This window comes from Mauremys reevesii, linkage group 1 (assembly GCF_016161935.1).
Source record: "Mauremys reevesii isolate NIE-2019 linkage group 1, ASM1616193v1, whole genome shotgun sequence".
Classification (NCBI taxonomy): Eukaryota; Metazoa; Chordata; order Testudines; family Geoemydidae; genus Mauremys; species Mauremys reevesii.
In genome coordinates, this window is record NC_052623.1 from 228,925,824 (window position 1) to 228,941,086 (window position 15,263).

The following is a 15,263-nucleotide window of genomic DNA, read 5'->3' on the forward strand; positions in this document are numbered from 1 at the left end:
TCATAAAATCAACACGCTCCTATGAAGCATTTTGATTTCAACAAAACTGCATTTTCAGATGTAAAACTGAACCTTCACTTTTTTTTCCTACCAGCTCTAGTTCTACACCTTTTTCTTCCTTGTTTATTTAGAGTATAAGCTCTCTGGGGCCAGAACTGTCTCTTACTGTTTGTACAGTACCTAATATTGGTTGAGGCCTGTAGGTGCTATTATAGTACAAATAATGATAGCTCATTTACAAGATGTGCACCTTTAGATTTTATAAGTTCCACAAAAGCAAAGCTTACAACATACAGAAGCTTACAAGCATTGTAGAAACCATTTCCTACGCCCTTTACCATATAATTTTTTTTACTATGAAAAAATGTAACATATTGAAATCTTTAAGCACTTAAAAACGTATATTATTACATTATTTTTTTCTCTCCAGATGTCTAATTATATTTAGTGTTCCACAGTGGCACGCAACATTTACTTTTTAAATTTGCTCATAAATTTGAGTAAGTGTCTTCCATTTCTCAGGGAAGAATTCTTTAGCTTTAAGACACTATTGCTGTAATCTACTACTGCTTCTTTCAGGAATAGGGCCTGTTAAAAGGAAACAAGAAACCATGAGGTTGGCAGATAGAAACTTCAGGAAAAATTCTGAATCTGGCTTGTGGATTTGAATAAGAGACTGTTGCTGAAGCATTTCATGTGTTCTGCTTCTCTTAATGATTAATTATTATTTCAATAACTTTTTCATAAAATGCCTTAGCACCCATGTGCTAGGAGTCATTAGCAGTGCTGTCTGCGAACTGACTTCTGCCTGTTTTGCTGTAGTAAATTTCCACTTTAATACAAGCCACAACTGCATTAAGTGGGGATTCATTACACTTAACTGGAGTAGAGGAGAAGTCTGCAAAAAGGGATTTCCATTGACACTTATTATTAACTGTTATTATTTAATAGATGCTGACAAAGTACTTGGCTTAGTACAGGGAACAAAATGAAGATAGTCCTAGCCCCAAAGTTATTTATACAAATAGTAATATCACTAGCAGGTAAACTCACCGGCCTAGAGATGGAAACTTGTGCCACTTGTAACCATGTATCTCATTACAGACTTGATCCTGCAGGCTGCTGAAGGAAGTGCAGAGAGCCAAAGCCTTAGCGTTAACCACCTGTGCAAAGAGGCTTCAACATAGTGCAGAGAAATGTGTGTAGCAATGTGAGTAAATCTCTGTGATAGCACTGGAGTGAGTTATGGTAAGTTGGTGTGGGGGATGTTGGGTGTAATGGGGGTGGAGAGGGTGTGGCCTTGTGGTAGGTGAATAAAAATGACATCTATAGAGGCCACATTTATTATTTGTAGTCACTTGTGCTGCCAGCCAGGAGTAATGGCTACTCCAGAGCTGCACTTAGACTAATCTGGGAGTGTGGGTGGCCAGAAGGACTAGCTGTTGACACAGACCCATGTCCGAGGGAGTCTGATAAAATCAATAGTCTCACAACCTGCTGCTCAGTGCCTCAGAACTTGTGCTGGGCACCATGTTTTCACTCTCCCATCCTCATGAAGCACCCACTCCTTTCATTTTACTTCACCAACTTCAACCACCACATTCAACAGTCATGTGAATAGCTTACTGCTGTTCTTCCAGAGTCTCCACTGTGCAACGTTGGGGACTGAGGACTATACTACAAAGAAGAACATAGGAGAAGGGAGGCTGATTATGGAATGTAGAAGGAGCTGTGTTCAGAGCACAGGTCAAGAGAAATTGTAAATTAACTAACAGGTAAAACTGACAAGGAATATTACTTGTCTGACCTTATTCAACTCAATACTAAGTTCAACACACCAAACATGAGGAATTAAAAGCATATTAGCATGTCTTAAAAGAGGACAGGAGCTAGAGTAACAGCAAAGCTGGTCAAAAAAAAGCAGAGGGGAGAAATTTTGCAATACTTTTTTTTATAAAACTTCCCCCCTTTTTCTGAAATTTCAAAAATTCACAATTTGAAATATTTAGACCAGTTCTATAGCTGGCTCTAAAACTGAAATTTTCATTTCAAAACAATACAAACATCTCCCTTTTAAATTAAAAAAAATAGCTGAAATTTAAAACATTCTTACTAACTCTAAGTAATGCCTTTATCCATGCTCCCTCTATTCTCCCACACATGCAATAAGAATTTCTGGGACAATTTGAGAGACAAGGTAGGTGAGGTAATACCTTTTACGGGACCAACTTCTGTTGGAGAGAAAGAGAGAGGCTTTTGAGCTTATCAAGAGCTCTTCTTCAGTTCCCAGATCTGAAGATGAGCTCTGTGATTCCTCCATGTTTGGGAAATTCTCAGATGCGCAGTTAGGTTTACAACCTCTTTGAGCCACCAGAGCAATACTGTGGGAAGGCTCTGGTTCTAGGTGTTTCAAGTTGAGTTCCCAAAATTGAGGTATCAAAACCACTTTTGAAAAAATCAGCTTGGATCACGTGAGTCAGCAATACTGGGCTGGGATTTCACAAAAAGTTCTCTCAAGAAATTCCAAGAACTTCTGATTTTGTCTGGAAATTCTTCAGTCTCTCCTTTAATGTTTCAGAAACCAGAAGTGACTAATTAGACATTTCAAATTAGAAATAAGATATAAATTTTTAACAGTGAGGGAGATTATCCATTTGAACAAACTAACATGGGAAATGATGGATTCTCCCTCTCTTGATCTCTTCAAATCTAGACTAGATGCCTTTCTGGAAGATAAATATCAGGGGTGGCCAAACTTACTGACCCTCTGAGCCACATACAACAATCTTCAGAAGTTCAAGAGCTGGGGTGCACCTGCCAGGGCTTATAATAAATAAATAATAATTGGAGATATACCAATTTCCTCAAACTGGAAGGGACCTTGAAAGGTCATTGAGTTCAGCCCCCTGCCTTCACTAGCAGGACTAATTTTTGCCCCAGATCCCAAAGTGGCCCCCTCAAGGATTGAACTCACAACCCTGGGTTTAGCAGGCCAATGCTCAAACCACTGAGCTATCTCTCCCCCCCTCTGCTGAAGCCCCAAGCCCTGGCAAGCAGAAGATCCCCTGCTGAAGCCACAAGATCCCGTTCCCCGCTGGGCAGAATCCAGAGGCAATGCTTGATGGGGCACATGGAGTCATGTGCCCTTCAGATTTTTCTGGCTCCACTCAGTCACATGGTGCTGCCAGGTCCCCTCCCAGAATGGCAGCTGCTAGAGCTGGCGATCTGGGAGCTGCAGCCATGGGGAGAGGCAGTGGCAAACAACTGGGAGCTGCAGGGAGAGGCCACTGAGGGTAACATTTTTGACCTGCTCTACTTATGGTCCTCCAACAGACCACCCATCTACCATGCAACACTACCCACCGATATAGCTCCTCCTGAAGGATCCAGCAATTCTGGCAGCCTTTCTGCTTCCATACAGGCCTCTGATGAGGTCACATTTTGCCCACTTTGGAACAATATACTCATGGGTTTTCTTTTCCTAATCAGTTTTTCAGTTCTTTCCAGTCAACCTCTCTCCGTCTAACTGAAATTTACCCTCCCCCCATATGCACATATAAATCCCAAGGAAATCAGATGGAATAGAGTCTGTTCCACTCTGCATTTTTTACCTGGGGAGAGGAACAAGGAAGCTGTTCCATACCCCTAATCATTTTTTGTTGTCCTTCTCTGTACCTTCTTCAGTTCCAATATATCTTTTTTGAGATTGCCCTACATGCCTGAACTGGAAGGTATATACCCTACATAGTGATCTATGTATGCATCCAAGAAATGTCTCCCACATCCACACTGAGGTTTTTAGCAGTTTAGTGTCCCTGCTACTGAAGCCTTTCCCTGCTGCATTGACAGACTCCAGCTGCAAGGAAAAGCCTGTCAGGGGGTAGGCAGCAGGGAAAGGGTCCAGCAGCCAGGAGCAGCCAGAACCTTTCCCCGCTGCCTATCCCCTGCCAGAACCTTTCACTGCTACATATAGCTACACACCACAGAGTCTGTGGATGCAGCCTGCCTTTTTTACCCTACACACTGCTACCGTGTAGACAAGGTCACAGATAAAATACATGATCAAGTAAAATTGAAATCATTTCAGACTTGACTTTAACTACTTCCTTATAATGGAGAAAATTCTAATGCGAGATTTAATGAAGCTGCTGGTGGATTAATCTGCAGTTATATTCTTATAAAGGTAAAGTCAAAGTTTGGTCATATAGGGCAAGATATTTCAATGGCACTCAACACCCAACAGCTTTCAATGTTGCATAATCAAACCTAATGTGAACAGAGTATGAACAGTGGACAAAACAACCTGTTATCTGAAAATTATTCAGCTGAATTATTTGGTGACTAGTTACTGAAAAATATTTCATCAACATTATGTACTAAAATGCTGATGAAAATGGGAATGGCTATGAATAGTTCATGATTGCACAGCACACAAGTTAAGTTTGAGAAATTATTTTTCTCCCCCCACCACAAAAAAAAAATCCATTTATGACTAAAATTTTGGGATTTTCATCAAAAAAACCCAAACTAATTTTGTTGTTGTTGCTGTTTTCAGCAATTGGGGGGAAAGAAGTAGAAGGGATTGTTTTTCAGTTTTTCAACCAAATTTCAAAAATTTTCAAAGTAAATGAAAAACAGCAAAATGTTCAGTTTTGGCAAAAAGCTATTTTCCATTAAAAAACAAAACAACAACATAAAATTCCCCCCCACATCTAAAACAAGATATAAAATTGTTGAAATTGTGCTTTGAGGAATATTATTCAGCCAGCTTCACAAGACTCTTTTACATTCAAATAAATTCCCTTAGCTCCAGTCATTGACTGAATAATGTGTAGGGGTATTTAAGTTTGTGTGCACACCAAAGGGCTGGAAGTATCTTTAAATTAAAGTAGGTGTTGACCTGCTTTCACTTACACATTCTTAGAGCCTCCAGCTAGTTGCTGCCCTTGCTACATTACTCTTCTCTGGCCTCTGGGTGTATATCCAAGGGAGTCTGAACTGATGTCACGTACAAGATGGAGACTTCAATAGGCTTTGGGTCAGGCCAATAATGTGCATTGCCATTATATAAATAATAATTAACAATTAATATGTAAGAAGGGGGGAATCATTGGCTTAATTAAAAATCTACAGATTTAGATTCTCCCCCTACTTACACCAATTTTACACCTTTGTAACTCCTCCAACTTGAACAGGCCACATCAGACATTCTGACTTTATTGGAATTACTCCTATTTTACATCAGTGCAAGTGAAGACAGAATCAGGTCTTGTGTGTGTTCGTTCAATACAATACACACTTGGCACTGTTCTGAGAAGCAAAACTCCCATTGACTTCAGTGTACGTACTGATACAACCGTAGTAACAACTTGTAACTTATGTGCATTTTTACATTGGAGAAAAATAAGGTGTGGTAAAATTTAACATTAATCAAAACAGCATGATAGCTGGTGGCATGAAAAAATATTTCCATTTCTGAAGAGATTCATTATACTGAATTCTCCTAAAATTTAAAAGGGAGCTGTTTGGTTTAATTACTACACTTTTTTTTTTAAATCTACAGTGGAGTTTATTAAGTATGCCGAACTTGGATTTTTATGCAAAATTTGAAATAAAAAGTATGTTAAATGACTGTTATTTAATTGTTCATACAAGTAACTGTTTATTTGTTCTGTGTTAATGTTTCTGTAGCCAGTGAGATTACCTTCTAATCACATAAACTGATGTCTTAAAAACTGTGGCACAGTGAATGTGATGAATTGAACAGTTTTGTTCTATTTTTTTTACTTATTCTCAATTACAATGGACCTGATTCTCTTCTTACACTGGAGTACAAGAAGTGTAAGTATCTCCATTGGTTTTTGCACTTGTGTAGATCTATTGGACTAGATCATCAATTGGTACAAATCAGGCTAGTTCTATTGAAGTAAATGGATAGACACTTATTTATACCAGTTAAGGATCTAGCACATTTTTGCAACTGAAGTACTATTGGTTTACTCCAAAGTAAGTGTGAGGAGAATCAGTCCTTTTTCCTTCAGTGGAGTTACTCCTGGTTTACACCAGCATACATAAGAGGAGCAAGTCAGACTTGCTGTTTTTATTTAACTGTTTTGTTTTCCTTTTTGTATCAAAGTATTTTTAAGACACAGTCCTGCAGCCCTTTCTCACATAAACAACCCATTATTCATACTGATTTAATAGGGCTGTTGAATTCCTTTGGGGTACCCAGGTTGTTGAGGTACCTCATCACCATCTGCCCTTAGCATGAGGGAGTCTTTTTTGTGCCTGCCATAGATCAGCTCCCTGAAACCACCCACCTCTGGCAACACACACACTGCTGCACAGCCTCCACAGACCTGTCTCTTTGCACAGGTTAGCAATAGGCACACACCAACCACAAGCCCTCCGACCATTCCCTATAGTCTCCAGCCCCTTATCCACTGAATACTCAGGCCCAGTGTTCCCAAAAGAACAGTACACACATCAGCTTGCAAGATTCAATTCAGGATCACCACTTTGCTTAACACCACAGTACTTAGATATGTTTAGAGCAAAAACAAGAATAGGTTTATTCTCAAGGCAGAGAGATTCAAGTGCTAGTGAGTAAGCGTATTGGAAACAAATGGTTGCATATAAAACAAAATCGAATGCTTTCTAGAGACTCAACTTAACTAACAAGTTATCCTCTTGTCTAAAGAAGCATATCTCACCCGAAGTTCTCTCCAATGTTTTAAACCAACCCTGGCTTAGACCCCTCTTCCATGGAGTAAACTCACTTTCCATTTACTTCCTAGATAAGGATGACAGAGTGTCTTCTTTATCCCCCAAATATACAAGAGCAAACCTTTGATGTGCACCTCAAGATAGGGTTCAGCCCACTGCTGTTTGCTTCTTCTTGTTACTTTTCTCTTTTAGAAGTTTTTACAATCTGTTATTAACATCTGGTTTAGACTGGTGAGAGGAACTCCATTCTGAACCAGACAATACTCAATTTATATGTAAACAGCCAGATAGATAAACATTTCTTGTTTGACCAAAAACCTGCTTTTCACCTTTGCTGGTGACCAGTCCTTAGACACAGACGTTAACATAACTTTGAATGTATGAACAATACTCCTTGCATAATGTTTGTACGTGCATTTCACAATGACATTGATGATCAGTGTGACACCGGCTTTTGTTTCAAACCTTACATGATACTCTTTGGTGAACTAGAATGTACATGCCAGACTCAAGAAATCCCTGTAACCCCTATGCACTCCCCTCTGTGCTCCTTGCCTGTTGGCACTAAGAGGTTCTAGGTTCACAAAGACTACCGGATAGATTAAAGTTGTAGGCAGTTAAATGTTGAGAGATAGAAGATATACCTGATGCTGTACAAATATAGGACTCAGTCTCACAATCCTTACTCATCTGATCATGTGCATAAGGACAATTTGCATGAATAAAGGTTGCAGGACTGGCCCAATAATATAGACAATATATAAAACAATAGACATTTTATAAAAAAAAATAAAAATACAGAAGGACAGAGGAATCCATGAGATAGTAATTGAATCAGACCTAAAGAAAGTCCTGAGTAACTGTTATTTTAATCTGGCCAAAGCTATCACTTTGGCATTGCTTGTGAGTGTTCTGGAAGCATTAAAACCTGTATTAAGAAGTGTGCAAAAGAAAGCAAGTGCTGTTGTCTGTAAACAGGGAAGCATAAAGGGCAATGACAGAGCAAAGGCTGATGCAGCTCAGAATATATAGAAGGAAAGGGGATGATCTCAATGAATTCCAGAATCCAGCTGGATGCCATCAGCTTCCAAGAATCTAAACTGACCTCAGCAGATTGCAGACTTCATATGTGAGCATCATACTGTTAGTGTAAATAGTTATAAAAAAGTCATATATTGAGATTAAGATCCCTATAAATGATGTGAAACTCTGCTCCTTTTAATAAATATTTATTATTAAGTTTGAATAGCTGAGGTTGGAAGATTGTTTCATTTACAAGCCCTGTTTTCACAGACTTGTACCTTTCTGAAAAATATATTTTAGGATAAAACTTTCCTTGCTAAACTTCCATCTGAAGGCTGAGCTGAATTCCTTCAACCATTTTTGTGTGTATGTGAAAAATAATTTTTTCCTGCGGCCAAAAATATATATAGTATTTCCACAGGGTTTTTTTTTTACTTCAGTAACTCAAAAATGGCTGAAATTTGAAACATGGACATGTCACTAGTCCTCACTGAGGTGATCAAACTTCACTAACTTGGAAAGAAATTGCTTGGAAACTAATACAATTCTGAATGTTTAAGAGTTGCATATGGCGCATGTGCAGCACAACATTTCTCTACGACTGAGAGTTTATGCTTCTAGGTGACAATCATGCACTGACAAGTCAATGGCAAAACTTCCTCTGACTTCAGTGGGTGCAGGATCCAAGCTCTATAGAGACAGCATGTGCATTCTCATGTTTATTTGCAGAAGAGTGTGCATTCAGGAACCAGTTGTCCTTAAGCTTATCCTGGACACTCCTGACCTCAAGTCTTCTTATTTTAGCAGTGGGAGCAGAATTAGGCCAATGCTGAGTGCTTTCAAAAATCTCAACCATAGATGCTAAGGAGATTGAGGAAGCTGGTAGAATGTGTAGGATGGGAGGACTGCTTTAATGTACAGCAGGAGTAGTCAATAGGTAGACCACAGGCCAAATCTGGACCTCCAGATGCTTTTGAACAGACTCTGAAATCCTTTTATTTATTTAGTATCATTATTGGGGTGTTTTTTAATTATTTTCTCTGGAATCTGGACCTTGACTATACTTTGACCAAGAAATTTGGATCTTGACAAAAGATAATGGACCACCCCAGATGTACAGATTCTTGCACCTTCCTTTCAGTTGCTTTTCCTATTACTCTTCTCTCTTCTGGCCCTTCAACATGTGACCTAAATGTCCACTGCTTAGAATCCTTTACACCTTATTAGTATGGTTATTTATTAATAAATAAATAATTAATGAATAATTATTTGTATTATCATAACATCAAGGAGCCCGAACTGTGGACGAGGATCTCACAGTGCTACGTGCTGTTCAGACACAAAACAAAAAGCCTCTCAGATTCAGATACCAATAGACTCAATTAAGAGAGAATGGACAAGGGGTATAGATAACACATGTTGAAGTCCAAGGATGTCTACATTGGTATTAACACATGTTAATCAGGAGGCAGTACATCAATTTATACTGCCTTTGATTCGCCTCTGATTTTGGCCCTAAATGTTTGTATGGCCCACTGGTCACTTGCTAGAGGTAGGTGACTGTTTTCCCCAGGTTTATAAAACCGACTGCTGGGCTTGAGTTATTATTCAGAGAAATGGAGGAGCATCACTGACAAACCAAAGAGAAGCTTTGAAGGAAATCTGCGTTTTTAGAAAAGCAGAGGTATTACTGCCAAAACTAACTGCAGGGTTTTGTGCTTCACTCCCCATTATTTGCCTTCTGGGACTAAAACTAACTGTTAGAGTTTATCTAGAAAACCTGCCTAGGAAGAAATGTTCCTAAGAGTGATCAGAAAAGGCATTTCTTTACAGATCCTTCAGACAGGCCAGGCTGCAATATTCCCCGTTGATGAGGCTGCAGAATATTTGCACTACAACTACCAGGCGGTTCCATAGAGTACCACATAAGCAAGGCTCTCAGCCCCAGGCAAAGTACTGTATCTTTGGTGGAATTTTTGTGGTGCAGTTCTTTGGACTGGGACCTAAAGTCTACTCCAGAGCCCATTTAAGTAAAAAAGGAAAGAATCCAATTGATTTACATGAGTGCTGGCGTTCAAACTTATTTGTGAAAAACTCTCAGGCTTCAAAGAGACTACTCCTAATGTGACAGCCCTTAATTCACTTGTTTGGAATTAGGAACTTGTGTGTCTCATTTTTGTGTGATACGGATATTTGATTATTGTGTGTATTATTGCCCCCCAGTCATGGCTCCATATTTACAACCACAATTCCATTCTAAACGCTAGTTTTGACACATGCAACTCAATCCATTTTTTCTCTCTCTTTTCTTCTTTTGAACAGGAAATTTCTCACTTAATGTCAGGCCAGCGGATGGTTTGGGGAAAGTTTAATTTTGGTCAGGGGTGTTTCTGAGTAATTGGGCAATGGAAATGTATCTTGTTGGTAAATTCTACAAAAACAATGTAGGTATGTTGTGGATTTTTTTGGCTCATTCATAATTCAAATATGGCTTGGTTTTGCTTCAGGCGTCTCCTGAACTTTGTCCATTATAAGAAAAACTACATAATTTTGATTTAAAACAAAAATGAACACAATCTGTGGATCAAACCAACTAGTTCTAGTTATGAATCAATTGCTCCAGTGACTAAGTAATTGAATCTGACTATGGCGGCAAAGTATGATTCAGTGACTTTATGACAAATAAGGCATGGTATGTATCAATCTCAAACACATTATGCCTCAGTAGGAAAACATCCTATGACTGCTAAATAAAGACATATCTTGTGTGACAACAATTCTGTTTGCCAGAGAAGTCATTGATGCACATGTAGTTTGATGTAATAATAGTGATATGCATAATTACTTTTCACTTTGTTCATTTGATCATTTTACTCTTGACTACTTAAGTAATTTTAAAAAAGTTTTAATAGTCACTCAACCATAACCTCAGCTAGTATCAACCAACATAGCCTCGTTGGCTTCAACAGAGCTATGCCGAGTTACATCAGCTGAGGATCTGGCCCATCCTTTTTAAACATGTACCTTTAACTTTATTTGTACGTCTTGTTACTGACGGATTATATTTTACGTCTATAATTGTGATAGCCAGCAAACACTGGTGGAACAGTTGATAAAACCCAGCATTATACAAACTTAGGGCTATGGTCATAAAGGGATTGAGGTGCCTAAATGCCACTTTAGGTGTCTAAATCCTGGAATCGGGCTCCACTGGGATTCATAAAGCTGCACCAAACCCTGTAAGCACCTAAAACTTGCTTGGCACCTGTTTTTGCACTAAAAGTTTCCTCCGTGCCTGTCCTGAGTGCATCTGGATGCCTAAGTCTCAGCATGATGCATGAACCGGGGGAAATAGGTGTACCCCACCTAACAGGCCTGTGAGGCCCGATCTGGTAAGGTGTGTTCAGAGGCTTTTTTCCTGGATTGGGCCTTTCACCAATGGGTGAGGAGGATAACCTCCCTCATAATGTTTAGTCCCTTCCACCTGAGGGGGAGAAGGGATTTGAACAGGGAGCTGACATATCTTAGGAGGCTGGGCTAACCAACAAGCTATGGCCTATTCTGGTATGTGGGGGGAGTTCCTCAATCTCCTCTGTTGAAATAGCTCCACTTTGGCTAACTAAGCAAAGAGACATTGAAGCATAGAGACTGGATCTCTTACTCATGAGAGAGAACTCTTACTCATGACTCTCAGTCATTCTCAAGTTTTCTCACTCTCTCTGGACCAATTACTCTAATTATTTAATCCAGTGGAACATCGTCAATAGCAGAGATTGAAGAACCCAGCATACATGCCTTCTCCAATCAGACTATCCCGTAGCCATAGCACTCATGTGAGAGGTGGCAGATCCCTGTTCAAATCCCTCCTCACCCTCAAGTAGAGAGCAGACTAGAAACAGGCATCTACCCCTTAGAATCATAGAAGTGTAGGACTGGAGGGGACCTCAATAGGTCATCTAGTCCAGTCCCCTGCACTCAAGGCAGGACTATGTGAGTACCCAAGCCACTGCACTAAAAATTATGAGGGAGGTCCTCCTCCTTCCACCCCAAAATTGTTGTAATTACCTAATGCCAAGAGAAAATTTGCAGATGATAATCCCAAATAGAGGGAGCTGCTTCCCTGAAGCCTGGACTTGAACTCCCCAAAAGGCATGGGGTTTAGGACACACCCCTCACTTTGGCATCTCCTATTGACTTATTTTGGCAGGGGGTGGTCTTGAGTCCTGGCTTTTGTGAATTCCATTCTGAAGTGACTATCTCCCTCTATGAATTGTATAGGCAGCATGAGCGCTTAGCTCAGGCTTTGTGAATTCCAGGGTTTTTTGGTTTGTTTGTTTTTTGTAGGTGCCTAAAAGTTGGGAGTGGCAAAACTGTACCTCATCGTGCCTAAACTCCTGTGAATCTAGCCGGTAGAGCCTGGTCTTTTAAATGGTAATTGCTAAGTATAGTGCTTACCACTCCTAGTAAAATCAATGGAGCTATGCCAATTTACAAATAGCTGCCTCCTACGAACATAGTGTGGGTTTGCCTGTGGGTTTGGTGGGTTTATTGCTTTTTGCCTGAGGAACCATGTCTCTTCTGTGCCTGTTGTTACTTTTTTTGTTTTTTAAATATAAATCATCTGAGTATTGTAGGGGAGAGTGATGTTATTTTGTAGAGATTTGATTTTGTGTTGTTGTTCAAAGTATGTAGATTGAAGTACCAAACTTTGAGGCCTATAATAGGCCCCAGGCCTGCAAAATAATACAGAATAATAACAATAAATAATAATCTAATACCCAGTATTTATATCATGCCTTTCATCTGAGGAAGTCAAACCATTTTACAAACAGTAATGAATTAATGGAGGAATTTGTAGCCACAGGCAAACATAATAAACAAGAAACCATCCCTTCCCTTCAGCCCACTGTTCTCTGCCGCCTGCCTAACTCCACAAAGAGAGTGATTCTGTGAGGGAAGTTATACACAGCTGTCTAGTACTTGGTTCTTAGAGCTTTTGGAAACTTGCATTGTGCAGCGTCTTTAAACACAGTGTTTCTCTGTGCAAGCAGCAGAGCTGGCCACACGGCAGGGCCAGTTCAAGCAAATGTTGGTTCTCTGAAAAGCTATTCAACAGTGCTTCCTCCACAACGGAGGGCTTAATTTTCCATTGCCCTTCACCTTATGTAGCCATTTACACAAGTGCAAAGTGGGTGCAAGTCAATACCTAATTTGCTTCCGTTTTGCTCCTTCTTTGCTCTCACTTTGAATTAGTGAAAATGGTGAATTGTCATTTTCTGCTGGAAAAAAATGTTTAATGAAAAAATTCTCAACCAGCTCTACTTGCTTGTGGTTTGTAGTTCTTCTTTATTCCCAGTGCATGCATGAGAGTATTTCATACCACTACAAAGAGGCTACCACCACAGAGTCTGTAAATATGCAGCAAAAAGTGGCTTCCCGTTTTAGTTTCTTCCAGTTGTGTGTGGCCAGCTTTAGACATGTTTAATGCTGACTTTCACAACACCTCCAGCTTCCACTAACTCCCAAGAGAGGAGTGGCTAGAGCTGCTTGGGAGATGCATTTTATTTTTCATAAAACACTTGGAAAGAAGCCAAAAAATATTTAATTTACATCAAAAATTTAGAATTTTCATTAAAAGCATCTTGAAAACTAAACTTTATGTATTTATAGTTGAAAATCAAAAGCAATTTTCATTTGTTTTTGGTTGTCAAAAACTGAAAAATATTGAATGCTGGGGAAAGGACGGGGTTGTTTTTCTAAAAAAACAAAGAAAAGAAAAGAAAATCTTTTCACCAGATCAAGTAAAGGATACACCTGATAAATTCAGTCTTAAGGTGTTAAAGAGAAGGCACCCAGATTCAGTAGAACCTTTTGAAAATGTTGTCATGCAACATATGAAAATCTTTGAAGGAAATGTTCAATATGGCAGTACACTTTTCACAAAACAGTCACTCCATATCTGACCTCTCACTCCTTATCCTCAAAGGAAACCTGCATAACACTTTCAAAAGACAAGCCTGAGAGTTTACATTTATATCTTTGCTAGATACAGAAATTCATGGTCTTAATAAAGACACTGGATTTAGTGCTTATTACAACCATCTGTAACAAACTAACCTCCCTTTTTTGTTCTGTGACTGCAGCGGTGTTAACAGTCCATTTCATCCTGAATGATCCCTTAAAATGTGTGTTAATTACTTATGCTAAACAATCTGTTCCACCTTGTATTTAGCTGGGACACTGAGTACCTTTCTCAGACCTGAAGAAGAGCTCTGTGTAGCTCAAAACCATGTCTCTTTCACTAACTGAAGTTGGTCCAATAAAAGATATTACCTCACCCACCTTGTGTCTCAATCATAATATGCAAGAGATGGAAGGGGAGTGGACTTTGATTCTCACTTTCACAAAATCCATTTGAGTATTTACATCTATTTTCAGGAAAGCAAAGAATTAAATTAAGCTAACCAGTGGCATTGTCACAGCTCCTGTATTTTTTACTGCTAGGTCAGTACCGTCTGTATTTTTCTTATTGGTATGAATGCCCAGCACTGGGTGACAAACACTAGCAAAAGACTGGAACAGGGAAACTCTTCCAAGCACAGGGATATGCTCGGAGTTTACTTTATGACTAATGCCTTTCACCTTACACACCTGTAATCCTGAGCCATACAGTAAAGGCCTGCATTATCAGCATGAAAAGGCATGGAGAGGGCCACTATCACTGTTGTGGGGTTATACTTCATCACAGCAAAAGAGAGGTTAGTCAGGTGAACTACCGTGCTTCCGCCAACATCTGCTTTGTGAGAACAGACTTTTTCACCAAGAGATTTTCCTGATCATTTTATTGCTACTGCTAGCTCCCTGCCCCACAAACACTCATCATGCAATGAAATGATAATGTCATTCTGCCAGCCATCAGTAAGTTGCGTTCATTTTTTCCCCTCCTTCTAAGAACATCAAAGCTGCCTGATTAGAAAGTGGTGTCTGTTTCACACAAAAAAACAGTGGTTAGATCTAAAAGTAAAATGTGTTGACTACCCCTGATCTGTCATTAAAAAGGCAGACTGCAGAACATGAAGGCAGCCCATACCTAAAGGTAACCAAAGATAAAGATAACACTTCTTTAATTCCTCTCAAAAATATTCCTTAAGGCTCTTATCCAGCAAATATCAAAGTATGCTTCTAATGTTAAGCATGTGAGTGATTCCATTGACTTCAATGGGATTATTTGGGTACTTCAAGTTATGCATATGCTTGAGTGCTTTGCTGGACAGAGGCCCATTCCAAAAGTTTATGAAATGGCATTGTGAATCGCTAGGGAATAAAGCATTCAAACATCTCTTTTCCCCCTAACTAACAAGCCCTATTAACAAACAATGATGTCCCCAACATAATGCAGTTAACATCCATTTGTTGACACTGAACTTGTACTAAAAGTAACAGTGAAACAAACTGTTACGACATCCAAAGTTAACAGTAATATTTGATGGGAAAATGTTAAAAGTTCAAAATTT

General features: G+C 39.3%; 1 long non-coding RNA gene across 2 annotated transcripts in view; it reads right to left on the reverse strand.

Moving 5' to 3' along the window:
* Positions 1-1,090: 1,090 nt before the first annotated feature.
* Positions 1,091-15,263, reverse strand: part of LOC120380138 — a 74,124-nt gene continuing 59,951 nt past the window's right edge. For both annotated transcript variants that reach the window (XR_005587636.1, XR_005587637.1), the window contains exons 4-5: positions 1,627-1,677; positions 1,091-1,122 (exon numbers count right to left, since the gene is read on the reverse strand). This is a non-coding gene — a long non-coding RNA (uncharacterized LOC120380138). The remainder of the gene's footprint in view (positions 1,123-1,626; positions 1,678-15,263) is intronic.